Below are 12,843 nucleotides of genomic sequence, written 5' to 3'. Positions count from 1 at the left end.
AAGAGAAGGGGGCGTCAGAGGATGAGATTTTTGGATGGCATCTTTGATTCAATCGATATGAGTTTGAGCAAACTCCAAGGGATAGTGAAAGACAGAGAATTCTGGCATCCTGCAGTCCATGGGGTCACAAAGAGTTGGACTTAGTGACCAAACAACAAATATACTACAAACTATAGTAATCAAAGCAGAATGGTCCTGGCATAGAAACAGACACATACATCAAAGGAACAAAATGGCCAAGAAATAAACCCATGCCTATGTCATCAATTAGTTAATGACCAAAGACCAAGGATATACAATAGAGAAAGGACAGTTTTTCAATAAATGTTAGGAAAAGTGGACAGCCACAGGAAAAAGAATGACCACCATCTTCCACCATACACAAAAAAATATCTCAAAATAGATTAAAAACTTGAACACTTGAAATCATTAACTCCTAGAAGAAAACATAGGTGGCAAGCTCCTTGACATTGGTCTTGGTGATGATTTTTTGGAAGTGACACCAGAAGCAAAAGCAACAAAAGCAAAATAAGCATGTAGGACTACATTAAACTAAAAGCTTCTGCACAGCAAAGGAGACTTAGCAAAATCAACCTACCAAATGGGATGAAACATTGGCAAATCATATATCTTGTTAGGGCTTAATGTCCAGAACATATAAAAAAACTCATGAAACTCAATTGCTAAGAAAAAAAAAAAAAATCCAAAGCCTCTTGGACATTTTTCCAAAGGAGAGACATACATGACCAACAGTTACATAAAAAGACGTTCACATCACGCTCATCAGGGAAGTGCAAATCAAAATCACAATGAGATATCACCTTACACCAGATAAAACATCTGCCAAAAAGAAAAGAAGAGGGAGGATATGGATAAAAGGGGACTCTTATGCACTGTTGGTGGGAATGTAAATTGGTACAGCCACTATGGAAAATATATAGACTTTCCTTAAATAATTAAAACTACCATATACTGTTGCTGTGTTAGTCACTCAGTCATGTCCGACTCTTTGCAACCCCATGGACTGTAGCCTATCAGGCTCCTCTGTCCATGGGATTCTCCAGGCAAGAATACTGGAGCGGGTTGCCATGCCCTTCTCCAGGGGATCTTCCTGATGCAGGGATCGAACTCAGGTCTCCTTCACTGCAGGCAGATTCTTTACCATATGAGCCACCAGGGAAGCCCATATAATCCAACAATTCCACTTCTGGGAATGTCATCTGAAGAGAACAAAAACACTAACTCAAAAAGATACATCCACCCCCATTTTTATTGCAGCCCTAACAGAGTAGCCAAGGCATAGATAGATACAACCTAAGTATCCAATGAAAGATGAACAAAGAGACATGGGATATATATCCAATGGAATAGTATTCAACCATTTAAAAAAAAATGGAGATCTTGCTATTTATGACAACACAGACTTTGAGAACCTTATGCTAAGTGAAATAATTTATACAGAAAAAGACAAATATTGTATGATTTCTCTTATATATGAAAACCAAAAAAGGAAAAGAAAGAAGATGAAAAATAGAAGCTCACAGGTACAGAGAACAAATTGGTGGTGGCCAGAGGTGAAGGGGTGAGGCATAAAATGGGTAAAGGAGGTCAAAAGGCAGGAACTTTCAGCTGTAAGTCACGGGGATGTGATATATAGCATGGTGACTCTGGTTAATTACACTGTGTTACATATACGAGCACTTCAGAGAATACAGCTTAGAAGTTACCACTAGGAAAAAACTATGTATGGTGATACATGTTAACTAGACTTACTGTGGTGATCATTTCATAATACATGGAAATATGGAATCATTGTGTTGCATACCTAAAGTCAATATAATGCTATATGTCAATTATACCTCAAAAAAAATAATTTGGAGATACCCTTTTTCTACCTTGGGTTTTGATCTCTTAATATCTTTTAAATTCTCTCCTTTCCTGATGAATTCAAGAAGTGAAAGTGACTCCAGCTATAAATTTCTCACCAAAAGCTATTTTCCTGTACTACCCATTTTTCTCCTTAAACACATGAGAATAAACCTCTTAAAATTTTATATTTTAAAAGTCAGAAATCTCTCATGCATCTCTCTTACAACTGGCTTCCCATAAACAAAATCTTCAGCAATGTCCTTATTTTGTCAGATTTGCTTTCCTTCATTAGGATGGTAGAAGTTTTAAGTAGTTCACCAAAATAATTTTCCTCTTTTTCCTATAAATAACACTAAGTTATGTTTTCCAGGTTTCCTGCAGTTAGTTATGACCAAGTTTCTGAGTTCTTGACAACTCAGATTATGACTAAAAATGATTAATGCGTCTGGCACATAAAACCTCTCATGGGCTCCTCTAGGCTCGTCCCATGTCTCCAGTGGGAAGCTAATGATTATAAGACCTTAAAGGTTAAGAGAAACATGTGATGGAAAATGTGAGAGTCCCTGAGTGACCACCTGAATAAAAGCCAACACAACTGAAACATTTTCCCTGGACTATCAGTTGAGCAAGAAACACATTTCTATTCTGTAAATTCATTGAGATGTTGAAGTCTGTGAGCACAACTAACATAGGTTAATTAATAGAGATTCCTATAGAGAAAGAATAAAATGGTTAGATAGCATCACTCACTCAGTGGGCCTGAATTTGAACAAACTCCAGGAGACAGTGAAGGATGGAAGAGCCTGGCATGCTGCAGACCAGGCAGTTGCAGAGTCGGACACAACCTAGTAACTGAACAATCACACAGAGGAGGACTCCTTAGTATAGCTTAAAGGACTGTCTTTGGGTTAGCTCTTCTTTGAGCCAAGACTATTACCTCTGTCTTTTAAAGGTTAAGATCTCTATTTCTAAAATTTGATAACAAACTTCATATGCATTTCAGTATCAAAATCAACTGATTACTTATTTTTTGATCTTCAAGTAGACAAGACACCGTTATGAACCATTCTAATATATACAGATTATAGAATGGAAATGTTCACCTGGCAGAGCAAAATGGGAAGGTTATTAAATTCACTCGGGAAAATACATCAAATTCAGGAGGAATTTGTTATGTTAAATAGTTTTCATGATAAGATTCAATTTGGGCTTTTAGTTTGATCTTACTGACGTTTAATTTGAAGCTACAGTAATTTTTCATTACATTGAATGCTTTAAATCACAAGATTAGCAAGTCTCTAATCAGTTCTACTAACAGGGTGGTATCCAATCCCCAGTTGCAAAGAGTCCAAATCCACCCACAAAGAACCTGAAGACCTAACAAGAGGGTTCATCTCCAAACACAACAAGCAAGGGCTGACAAGCAGGAGGTCCCACTGACCTGCTCCAACACAGGTCTCTACGCTACTCTTTTCAGTCTTCTCACAACATGTATATCCTCTATTTTGGGTGAAACATTACTTCTATGAAGAGCATGGGAGCCTTCAGCATACATATTTTCCCCTCGGATCATTCTAACCCCACTGACCCTTTTTGCAAGAATAAAACATTTCTCACCAATTTTCTCCTATTCCTATAATTCTGCACTTTATACAAAGCTTTGCTCTCTCTGGGCAATGTCATGGATTTTTAAAAAAAATGCTGTCCAGATTCAAAATCTCAATATGTTTCTATCCCTTTCCCACTATATTTATCTAGTTCATCCATTCATCTTCTTTGAAGATTAATTTATATTTTCCCGTTCAGAATGATGTTACATCTTTTCCTAATGCTCACCCTGAACTAATGACTTTACTTCCAATTTAGAGAATATATAAAGAATAAGAAAAGGACTTCAGCATCTTGCCAGAACCATGTCTAAGAGGGCTATGTGTACCTGTATCCATGTATTCTGCTTCCTGACTGCTGATAAACCCATTTAAATGCAACTTTCCATTTCAGAAAGTTGAATCCATGACTAGGAAGATAAGTTTGAAAATATATTCAGACTGCAGTACAAATTGGTTTAAAAATGTGTGTGTAAGAGTTCTCATAAGTCCACTCTTTGTTAGACCCAAGCCCTTTTTCCTACTTGAGGAAATTACTATAGTAATTGACCCCTGTCTCTACATTACCACTTTTTCTTTTCTCGCCATCACTCCCATCAGCATGTCAGTATGCTGTCATTTCTCCCACCTCACAACCCTTTCCCTTGACACATGCCCCCCTTTTATTCCAGTCACTCCCTTGCATGCCTTATTTCTATATAAATCAGCTCCTCAAAAGAATTGCCTACACTCTGTCTCAAATCCATTCAAGCATTGACACCACCACTCAACTAGAACTTTTTGTGTCAGGGTTACCAGAGACCTCTAATATACCAAAGTCAACTCCTTCAGTTCAGTTCAGTTCAGTCATTCAGTCATGTCCGACTCTTTGCAACCCCATGGACTGCAGCACACCAGGCCTCCCTATCCATCACCAATTCCTGGAGCTTACTCAAACTGAAGTCCATCAACTGGGTGATACCATCCAACCGTCTCATCCTCTGTCATCCCCTTCTCCTCCTGCCTTCAATCTTTCCCAGCATCACGGTCTTTTCAAATGAGTCAGTTCTCCACATCAGGTGGCCCAAGTATTGGAGTTTCAGCTTCAGTATCAGTCTTTCCAATGAATATTCAGGACTGACCTCCTTTAGGATGGACTGGTTGGATCTCCTTGCAGTCCAAGGGACTTTCAAGAGTCTTCTCCAACACCACAGTTCAAAAGCATCAATTCTTCAGTGCTCAGCTTTATTTATGGTCCAACTCTCACATCCATACATGACTACTGGACAAACCATAGCTTTGACTAGAAAGCTAGTCAAAGTATTGTTGACAAAGTAACGTCTCTGCTTTTTAATATGCTGTCTAGGTTGGTCATAACTTTTCTTCCAAGGAGCAAGCATCTTTTAATTTCATGGCTGCAGTCACCATCTGCAGTGATTTTGGAGCCCTCCAACATAAAGTCTATCAACTCCTTAGCCTTCATTTTATTGACCTTTCAACAACATTTGATACTGCTTTCTACTCTTTCCCTTAGATTTTATTCACTTGCCTCCTGGGGAGTGACTATTTCTTGGTGTCCCTGTAGTTCACGAATAATTCCTACTCAGTAGCCTTGGTTCTTTCTCAATGTATATTAGCATACTCTAGGGATATTTCAGCCTCTTTTATCTACAGTCATTCCACTCATGATTACTGAGCCTTGGGGAGAGGAAGCTTTCTGTCCAGAATGCTCTGAACCCTGGAGCCATATGAGAATCAAAACTAGATAAATATTGCATTGCAAGTAGTGTCTCCTGCTCCATTGATTACCTTTTTCTTTTGTTGATTATTTCCTTTCCTCTGCAGAAACTTTGTAGTTTGATGTCCTACTTGCTTTTTAACTTGATTATGATAATCATTTCACAATGGATATCAATTTATAACATTGTACACCTTAACTGTATACAATGTTTATCAGTTATACATTAATGAAGCTGGAAAAAAAAATGAAGATATGGCTTTCACTTTTCAAAACTAGCTGTGAGTATCAAAATCCCCAAAATTTCCAGAGAAAAGTTCATTCCAAAATATTCATTGAATGAAGAAACGTGAATTTCCTACTATATTTTTAAAATTTTAATTAAATGTAAGCACCAAGCACCACTGACTTAGTTAGTAAGTTATATTTTTTGTGGAATAGATAAATGAGCCTAATTCTATATCCACTCCCACCAACCATCAATATAATGACAATGGTGATAGATGTATTGTGACTATGTAGGAGGGTCTAATTATTTTTAGGATATATGTGGAAGTATATCAGGTAAAAGTATTTTACAAAAATGTTCCATTTGTCAAATAAGGGAGGGGCATATTGGGACCTATTACATCATTCTTTCAATTGTTCTACAGGTTTGAAAATTTTCAACTTTTTAAAAATGAGAAAAGGATATAAGAATAGTAAGGATAAAGCAATGGCTCTCCACTTAACTGCTTTCCTTCTATATCTTCCTTGAAAAATGTGTAAATAAAACCAGGACAATGCTGTTGCAATTTATTTCAGTACAACCTCAGTGCTGTTTATTTAGGGATTAGTTTATATTTTGGCTTTTTCTCCTCTTTTTATAACAATAAGTCTTTCCAAGTACTTTCATATATCACCTGCAAGAAAAGTCAAAAGAGGAAACAGAAACAGCAATTCATCATGAAAGAAAAAAAAATTTTTTTTTAAAGCTTCTAGTATGCTTACTATTCATGACTGTATTTGAAATCAATATTTTACTCTCTCCTCTGGCCTGGTTGCCATTCATTTGTTTTGTGGGTGGTTTGGGGCAGGTCGGGTCTTAGAATTTACATCCAAAGAACACAGTAGTGAGTAGAAACTGAGAAGAGAAAAAGTAAAAGAATGTGGGAGAAGAGTAACAGATTGAGAAGTATAGTCAGAAGGAAAGTGAGCGATTTTGGCAATTTGTGGGGCTATAAGAAGTCTTTTTTGAGACTACAAATCATCCCTTCACTCATAAGACCTCTGTCTTCCCTAAACTGTTTCAGTTTTCCTGAGAGCAAATGGACATTAAAGGTTGTATAGAGAAAGAGCAGCTGGAAAGATCTTGAGAGCAAAGCAAGATTAGAGGTTGTTAGAGAAAAAGAGGAGATGATGGTAATCGAAAGAAAGTTGGTGGTGGCACTTTATGTTTATTTTTTATTTATTTATTTTTGGTGGGACCACACTTGCAGGATCTTAGTTACCCCACCAAGCATCAAACCCAGGCCACAGCAGTAAAAGCATGGAGTTCTAATCACTAGACCACCAGGCAATTCCCAGTGGTGATATTTTAAGTAGTGCATATGTGTACGCTAAGTCATTTCAATTGTGTCCGACTCTGCAACTCCAGGGACTGCAGCCCACCAGGCTGCCCTGTCCATAGGATTCTCCAGGCAAGAATACTGGAGTGGGTTGTTAGACTGTCCTCCAGAGAATCTTCCCAACCCAGGGACTGAACCCATGTCTCTCACATCTCCTACATTAGCACGGGGGTTCTTTACCACTAACGCCACCTGGGAAATGCATTGTGAGTGATAAGAACCAAAACCAGAGTAACACCCTATTTCTGGGTTAAACATTAGTAGGTCCAGAGGCATACTCGTCCATTCCTGTGTTGAGCAGTACCGAGACTAAGCAAAATGACCCATCTGAAACACTACTCTGAAAGTTAAACCTGTGACACAACCAAACAGCTTTTCCACCAAGACTAACTCTGAGACTCTCCCTCAATTTGACCATTGATCCAATGCTATTATGTTACACATAATCTAATCTCAAGAAGTCTCTCTCATCAGATTCATCCTATGTGACACGTCCTAGGTCCTGAATTCCCACAGACACCCTTTCCTAATTTCCCTATTTTCAGATGTTACCACTGCAATTTTGGCAAAATGATAGTTTCCCTTACTGCAGTACATCTTTGCTTAGTCAGGTTTTCCTGGTGGTCTTTTGAGAAACTGGCAGTGAACACATGGAACAGGATATTATAATTGTAGAAGAGACAGTTTAGGGTTCTGTAAAGTAAAAGCATCTGAGTAGTTGTGAGCTATAAAAAAAAAAGTGGGAAAATTATAGGGAAGAAAACTGGGAGTTTCTAAATATATACATATATATATATGTGTGTGTGTGTATATATATATATATATATATATATATATATATATATATAGTTCTAATAGTGAAGAAAGCTCAAGATACTGTGAGTAGAGAACTGTGATAGAAAATGTTTGAATGTTTTCCTTGCTGCAAAAATTTGACAAAATATTGATATTTTTAAGAGTCTCCATTAAAATTCCATCAAAATATACCTCAAAAGCAGATTTTGTCCTAATTCCTTTTATTATCTCATGAGGCCCATCACTTTTGGAAAATACTGAAGAGTCAACCTAGCAAAGCAATCCTTTAGTGGGCCTTTCGGGGCTCTTCCCCTCACCCCTCCTTTTCTGCCAGCTCCCTGGGGCACTGTGCACACAGCAGTCACTCCAGTAAATTAATACCCAGACCTTCCAGATCATCATCTTTACACGAGGTACAAGATTTCAAAATATTAAATGATTTGCTGTTGTTTTATATTTAGAGAAGGCATGCCCTAATGGACACTTGATAGTCTACATCTTTATTTGCCAAGAAATGGAATACTGAAATACATAGAATTTAAAGAAAATATTTTTTTAAAAAAATATACAAAGCATAGGCCAAACACTGATCCCTACCAGTGAAAAACAAAAATTATTTTCAAATTTCCAAGAAGTGTTAGTCACATAACAGATGACAAAGATAACACTGACAAATTCCCTAACTGGAAATTATGATAATCACATTTTTCTGACAATAATGTAATAAAGCTAGCCATTAACAGATTTGCACATAAAGATACACACACACACATATGCATATAGGGCAAACTCGAAACCTAAAAATACAACCTTAAAAATATACAAGCAACTCCTACAGCTCAATTCCAGAAAAATAAACGACCCAATCAAAAAATGGGCCAAAGAACTAAATAGACATTTCTCCAAAGAAGACATACAGATGGCTAACAAACACATGAAAAGATGCTCAACATCACTCATTATCAGAGAAATGCAAATCAAAACCACTATGAGGTACCATTTCACGCCAGTCAGAATGGCTGCGATCCAAAAGTCCAATAAATGCTGGAGAGGGTGTGGAGAAAAGGGAACCCTCTTACACTGTTGGTGGAAATGCAAACTAGTACAGCCACTATGGAGAACAGTGTGGAGATTCCTTAAAAAACTGGAAATAGAACTGCCTTATGATCCAGCAATCCCACTGCTGGGCATACACACTGAGGAAACCAGAAGGGAAAGAGACACGTGTACCCCAATATTCATCGCAGCACTGTTTATAATAGCCAGGACGTGGAAGCAACCTAGATGTCCATCAGCAGATGAATGGATAAGAAAGCTGTGGTACATATATACAATGGAGTATTACTCGGCCATTAAAAATAATACATTTGAATCAGTTCTAATGAGGTAGATGAAACTGGAGCCTATTATACAGAGTGAAGTAAGACAGAAAGAAAAACACCAATACAGTATACTAACACATTTATATGGAATTTAGAAAGATGGTAACAATAACCCTGTATACGAGACAGCAAAAGAGACACTGATGTATAGAACAGTCTTTTGGACTCTGTAGGAGAGGGAGAGGGTGGGATGATGTGGGAGAATGGCATTGAAATATGTATAATATTATATATGAAATGAGTCACCAGTCCAAGTTCAATGCACGATACTGGATGCTTGGGGCTGGTGCACTGGGACGACCCAGAGGGATGGTATGGGGAGGGAGGAGGGAAGAGGGTTCAGGATGGGTAACACATGTATACCTGTGGCAGATTCATTTTGATATATGGCAAAACCAATACAATATTGTAAAGTTAAATAAAATTTAAAAAAATAATAAAAAATAAAATAACAAAAAAGAAAAAAAGTCCTTAAACTCTTGAGTTAGTGACCTAAATATACAAATACAGACACTTGAGAATATAATTAAATGAAAATAATATACATAAAATTAATGAATACAGCCAGGGTGTGCTTAGAGAAAAAAAAATTTTTTTAATTAAAAAAAATTAAAACTCTGTTTATAATATTTAAAATAAGGGGTATGGGGGAAACCTACCAAGCATTTAACTCAAAACAAGAAGAAAAATAAAGGTATAAGGTTAAATTAATCTACTAAAAAGTAAAAAGGCAATACAGTCAATAAATAAATGCACTGGTTCTTTGAAGAGATTTACACAAGGCAGACCTCTGGCAAATGTGAACATGGTTAAGATTGAATCCCTAGGCCTTGGTTTCCCTTCAGGCCCTGGAGTAACTAAAAATACTGGGAGACGGAGAGAAAAATGTCAAGGGATGTATGTTTCAAACCTCCCCTGAAGGAGAAACTTTCATGTAACTTTTACTTTTTAAGTATAGCTTCTGGAGTTTCTCTTTCATTACTGAGAGAAAAATGAGAAAAAGAAGATATAGTCTCTAATCCAATTTGGTTCAATGACAAATTTGTCTTTGTATTTTTAGGCAGCAAATTAGCTAAATCTTTATCTCATTTGAAGGGGATTTTATTTCTGATTACTGAAACATACTATGGGTAGAACCCATAAACACCTTGGAGAAATAGAAAGAGAAGCAAGTTTTCTAACTGAATTTTAGAATTCTCTCTAAATAATATCAGGATTATATATGATTATTAATAGTGTACTTTGTATTGAGAAAAAATATAACGATAAAGGGGCATAACCATGAGTATGAGATTATGACATATAACTCTATCTTATTTTTAAAAACAAGTAAGAAAAAAAATCTGAAAAAATTAAAGAAACAAAAGTAACTCAAGAAAAGTGCTCAAACTTTTGGTTAAGCAAAATAAAACTGCAACTTGAAATAAAACCCTTCACAGCACCTCATTTTCCCAACTCTTAAATGACTTTATTCTTTCTCAGCCCTTATCCTTACTGTTATTTCCATCACAAATAATAAGTGTCAGTCTAACATTATATTTTAATTTAAAATTACACAAGTAAGGAGAGGAGTTGCTTATATATCACTATGAAAGCATTAACTATTACATGTCTAGAGAGGTATCAACTCTCTAAAATGTCAGCATGACCTTTGGCCTATAATTTTATTAATATATGCTACAAAATCATCAAAATGCATACCAAGTTCTGTGTACATAAATTTCAGTGTCTAGAGGTGTACCCTGCTCACAGTAGGTTTAGCACATTTTAATTAATAAGGGATCATCAATGTGTGTTTTGAATACTGTGAAATACTGGAAACTACATTTAGACTTAAATGTCCAAGTAAATTGTGGCATAACTGTGAAATAGACCATTGTGTACTCATTAGGGTAAGAAGAGCACAATAAAGCATTTAGCAGAAAAAAATGAAAAGTACTACATCACATACATAGCATGATGCCAGGAGTCTGTGTGAGAGTCCTCATATATAAATTTGGGTAGATATGTGTCTATATGTAAATAAGATCTCCATTATGCAATTATTAGTGATTTTTTTACTTCTTTTTCCTTTCTATATTTTTAACATCTTCTTTTGGCATAAAATCCATTAATTATAATCATATATAAACAATATGTGTAATAAACAATACATTTACATTTTTTTATATTTATAATTACTTTATTACACTTTGTAGTACATGTGTTAAGTTGCTTCAGTCATGTCCAACTCTTTGCAACCCTATGGACTGTAGCCAACCAGGCTCCTCTGTTCATGAGGTTCTCCAGGTAAGAATACAGGACTGGGTTGCCATTTCTTCTCCAGGGGATCTTCCCAACCCAGGGACTGAACCTGGGTCTCTTACGTCTCCTGCATTGGCAGGCGGGTTCTTTACCACTAGTGCCACCTGTGAAGCTCTTATAGTATACAAAGCATTTTTAAATATCTATTTTAGTATCTAGTCCCTGGCTGAATATCTATTTTAGTATCTAGTCCCTCACCATATAATAAGGAAGAGGAATGTACAGATAAGTAACCATACTAAAACACTCTATATTCTATAATAGAGAAATATGTAGAATGCTATCAGAGCATAAAGGAATAAGAAACCACTCCATTAAAGATATTTATAAAGCAGAGAGTGTAACAGTTGGAGCAGCACAGTTTCAAGAGCACTCGCTGATTGCCAAAGAAAAGGAAGAAAACAGTGGTCTTAAGTAATATCCAATTGTTCACCCTGAGGTAGAATGATATAAGGCTAATGCGTAGTTATGTAAAGATCAAACCTATAAAGAGTGATAATTATGTGACACAATGCACACAAGCATCAAGTAGTAGATGGGGGGAAAAAAAAATTCGGGGCAAGAAGCTTTCTCCCTACCACAGCCCGAGACCACATAGGGTCCATTTCTATACCATTAGCTCCCCGTGTAGGCGTTCACACTGACTCCTTTGAGTGACCATAGTGCTTATTTTAAGCCTGAAACAAGCCATTTCTAGCTAAGCTTTTTGAAATTTTATGTCTCATATTTATGTTTTCTAAAATACCTCCCAGAGCCTTGTATATAGAAGTACTCAATAAATATTGATAGAATGAATCAATCAATCTTCTAATATAGAAGATAATACTGGAATTTATAAAAAATAAAAAGTTATTCATTTAGATTTATGGTCTTTCTTTTCAGAGTTGAGAGACTGAATGAAGAAGTAGCGCCAAAGTGGAAAATGAGACAATCAGGAGGTAAGGTGAGAACAGATGGCTACAGGGAGGGGAGGTGACCATGCTGAAAATGCTGACAGTCACAAGGAGAAAGATCCCATTTCATTTCCATGATTCCCTTGGAGCAGCTCCAAGACCATCACAATTTCTGCTGTAAAGGTATTCTTTTATCAAGTCTCATTCACAATTTATTGTCTATGTGTGTATGCACAGTTACTACAAGGATCTTTAGAGAGCAGAGCTTTTGTCACTAGTCGCCAGACACCAGGACAAAGAGAATATTAAAAGACTCAGACTGGCCCAAATCCAGGGGAAAATAGACAGACTGGAAAGATAAGGCAGATGGTTAATCTTCTAGAAGATACTGCAAGTGGATACAGGTTTGTTCACCCAGCTCACTGTCTCAAGTCTACTTTTGTCTGATTTGTTGTCTTACCCAATAGGAAATCTGTGTCTTGACACTGAATTACAAAGCAAGGATGGCCTGGGTCATTAAATAAGAATAGTCAATGAAGGAAAAAAAGTCTTTAGTCAAACTTTATACCAGAACTGAAATCTAGGCAAAAATTTTTTTAATATATTTATTATTACATGAAGAAAAGTGAAACCAATGAATTAGAAATTAGCCTTATTATTACAAAGCAA

This window comes from Bos grunniens, chromosome 4 (assembly GCF_055505025.1).
Source record: "Bos grunniens cultivar Pamir isolate PY7600 chromosome 4, Bosgru_T2T1.0, whole genome shotgun sequence".
NCBI lineage: Eukaryota > Metazoa > Chordata > Mammalia > Artiodactyla > Bovidae > Bos > Bos grunniens.
The sequence above is the reverse complement of the archived record's forward strand: the minus strand, read 5'-3'. Positions refer to the sequence as shown.